The sequence below is a fragment of the Ursus maritimus genome, unplaced genomic scaffold, assembly GCF_017311325.1.
Source record: "Ursus maritimus isolate PB19 unplaced genomic scaffold, ASM1731132v1 scaffold_23, whole genome shotgun sequence".
Classification (NCBI taxonomy): domain Eukaryota; kingdom Metazoa; phylum Chordata; class Mammalia; order Carnivora; family Ursidae; genus Ursus; species Ursus maritimus.
Window position 1 is genome coordinate 12035672 of NW_024424786.1, and position 4109 is coordinate 12039780.

The following is a 4109-nucleotide window of genomic DNA, read 5'->3' on the forward strand; positions in this document are numbered from 1 at the left end:
TAAGTGTTATGTCCTCTAGCTAGGAAATGAGTTGTGAGAGGTATTTTTCATTTCTAACTTCTGATCATAGTAACATTTTCAGTAAGTTTATATGGAGACAGCTGCTGCTAAGCCGGTTTATTTTCACTGAGTCATAAAATAACATATGGGTTGGAAGAATTCATTTATTGCCTTAGTTGATGGAACTTTATGTCATGGAAAGACAGTGGGTCATGTCAGATGAGGTGAGTCAGACAGATGAGAGTATGTATCTCAGATTTGACCTTTATTGCATATGTGACCTTTAGCAAGTTTTTTAACCTCTATAAGCCTGTTAACTCATATATTATAACTTCCTCCTAAGGGTACCAAAAATTTTAATATCACACTAAGTATTTAACATATGATAACTTGAAGCAACAATAATAATGCAGACAAGTTACATTTCATAAAACATCATAGAATTGAGACGTGGAAATAGAGAAATTTCAGTATGTATCACTAGTGATTTTATCCATTCATTATTTCAGAAATACTGTCTCGCCCTTACTACTACAGGCACTAAGCTAGGTCTGAATTGTTGAATGAAGCCCCAGTGATGTCTTCTTTCATGGAGATACACTTCTTTTTTTATTGTTTCCACTTTAGAGATTTAAAAAAAAGATCTGCCTGGTTTAAATGACATTTTATTTTTAAAAGGTATGGTAGGATTCATGTCGCATTTTCCCAGTCTTATTCTTTTTAAAGTGGTACAGCCTTTGGAATTGACCTTGACCTTTTTGGACAGTCATAGGATATGGAGGGAACACATCTGTGGTTCTGCAATGTGTCCAGGTGTGGTCTGTGATTACTTATTATAACCCTTATCTACTAAGATTATGATCACTAGTTTAATTGTCTCCTTTAATAGACTATAAACTCCTAGCTATAGAAATTGTGACTGCCTTATTTGCTATTACATACACATAATATGCACTCACTGGACTAATGAATTGATGAGTATTTTCCCTGATTCTTCATGCTATGTGAAGTATGTGTAATTATACATGCTGGAAGTTACCACCTAATTTTGAAACACTGTTGTAAAAAGGGAACGAAAAATAAATTATGCAAATTCAAGGATCTACATTAATAACATTTTAAAATTACTTTCACTAAAAATGAGTAGAGATGAAGGTTGGAAAGTACAGTACAATTAGTCTGACATGTTTTCAGTAAATTGTCAGATTATCAAGGATTTTTAGGAAATCAAGATTCTCAAATAAACCAGCCCCCTAAATCAGTAAAGCTGACCACCTGTAATACCTGCTGATGTGTGACAGGGATAATGCAGTTAATTCACCCCCGAAATCATCATTTAAGTTCTCCTGGTCTTTAATGTAGTCTGTGCTCTGGAAGTTTAGAAGTCTGACAAAAAATGTAGTGAAATGGAGCAGCACAGGTTTCAACACTTATCCCAGCCTGCCTTCTGAAAAGTAAAAACAATTGTGTAAATACTGGTTACAGAACCAAAAGAAGGAAACTTAGAAAGCTTAGATGAATCTTCTTTCATACTCTCTTGAATAGCTAAGAGCTGGAATGATGTTAAGTGAGAGCATACGCTTGGCTTTCCTATAATTGCTGTCTCTCATAATCATGACATACCTTCCTTAATTTGGATACAAAGATATAAACATAGATTGAACCTTATTAAATTTGCATTTTTGCTCCCTTTTAACATATAATACATTATTCATACAGTCTTTACTACATTTACAGTAAAAGCTGGTAAATGTGGAATATCTTAGAAATATGACCTATTGTCATTAACTCAAGACTGTCTTTGCTTACTCTAAGATGGGCTTTTTAAACTGTGATGTAGATAAGGAAAATCAATGGAATTAATTTGTGGTGGGACACAATTCTTTTTTCTGGCCAGAGAAAATTACAAATGTTTCAACATGCATTTAGATGTTTTGCATTTTAACCAAAGTAACTATTAGCTTAGGGTGATGTCTTTTTATTTCAAGAATGCAATTTAATCATGGAAAAACAGCATCAAATCACATCAAATTAACTTTGTAGTACTTGGTAAACTAATGCAAATAGTGTGCAGTATAAATAACTTAAAACAGTCTATGAATTTTGGGGAGAGAAAAGTGAAGGTTAAAACATATTAATATAAAGATTACACATATAGAGTCTATTAATTCAAGATGTGTTAAGAATAAGGCCAATTCTTCTATGTAGATCACCTGTATCTGTTGAAGAAAGACATGAATAACATATTTAAGACTACATTAAGACCAGATAGGCTAAATAATTCACTAACAAGATGTATTGAGAATCTAATATCTATTGCATTCCTACTATAGTCTCCTATAGATGAAGTAGTAAATGTAGGGACATTTTAAATAGAAGTTATAGGGGCCATAAGAGAGTGAAAATCCTTTTTAGAATCAGGAAGCTCCAAAGAAATGCCTCTTTTCTTAGTTCCTAATTCACATACTTGTTAACATGTTAAGTCTTTCTGTTTTCTAAGCAAGTAAAATGCCTTAGAACCTTTCTATGAATAAATGTTTGAGAAGTCTCCCAAGATCACAAAAATCTAAGAAAAATGGTCTTTAGGAGCAATTAAGGAAACAGACTTATTCAGAGTGTTCACCAAGTTTAACTCCCTTATTTCTGCATGACAGTTGGTGTTACAGTAGTCCAAAGTTTAAGAAGCATTTCTGGATGTTGGAAAGAAGGTAGACTTTGGAGTCAGGCAATCTGGGTTCATACCCACGTTACCCTATTATTAGTTTTGTGACCTTGGGCAAGTCAACTAAATTTATTTATTATTATTTTTTAAATTTTTGTTTAAATTCAGTTTCATTAACACAGTGTATTATTAGTTTCAGGGGTAGAATTTAGTCATTCATCAGTTGCATATAACACCCCAGTGCTCATTACATCAAGTGCCCTCCTTAATGCCCATCACCCAGTTACCCCATTCCCCGCCACTCACCTCCCCTGCAGCAACCCTCAGTTTGTTTCCTAGAGTTAAGAGTCTCAACTGCATTTAGATTCTGAGCCTTAATTCTCTTACCTGGAAAATAAAGACAGTGACGTCTTTTACATGGATTTTGTGAATATTATTTGAGAATGGGTGTATAAAGTTCTTAGCCAATCACTATGATTGTATTGAGGTCTATGATCGCTTGCAGAACGAAAATTTTCCAGTTAATAATCTCAAAGAACAATTAAGAAATTGAGGCTAGCAAAGCTAGATAGAAAATAGAGACTGAGATGAAGAGCTTTTCCTCTACCATCTGACTGCCTGTCCCTGTGGGACCTTCTTTCAGTCCACTGTGACTTTCCCCTTGTAGGAAATGAAGTGGTTAAAGAAGGACCAGACACTGAGAAGTCTAGGTTAGACTAGATGTGCATTCCTACTGAGGAAGCCCATTCAGGGCACTGTTAATTCCGCTCTGTTAAGGAGAGGCCCTGGGGCAATCTTTTAAAAAGATTTAAAAGCCTTCTGACATGTTTGCCATCTAAGCAAGTCGCTACAGAAGTAGCACAGGGCAGGAAGCAGCTTTAGAAAGTGTAAAAATAATGAGGCTGCTCCTTTCTTGCAAGAAGGGTATTAGCAGCTCTATGCCTTCCTTTTGTTTCCGTGGAAGGGAGAATTTACTGGGATACTATTCTTCTCCTTGTATTTTATTTTCTCTCTCTTTTGTCTTTTTTTTTGCCTTCACCCCCTTTTTTTCTTGCTCCCCCATTACCAGTCAAGTAGTACGAATTGATCATCGACAGTTTGTAAGTCCGGGTGGTGCCCAGGTATTCCAAGGATGGCAATGTTCATCTCCCTTGTCAGACTCCTGTGAGCATCTCTTTGTAGATGGGCAGTGTATTTCCAAGAAATACTGCCTCATCTCTCAGCACTGCCTAACATGCTCCCTTGCCTTTAACTAGTGACATTCGTTTTCTCTGTTCTCGTATACACCTTCCATCTTTCTCCTCAATGGTGCCACACGTGGCCTACTCTCCAGCAGTGCCTCTTGTGCTCACACTGCCCTTAAGCTAACTCAGCTCTGTTCTTTTAATGGGTCTAACATGGTCAACTGTGGTTCATGTCAAGTTCATGCAAACACAGAAGATCCAAA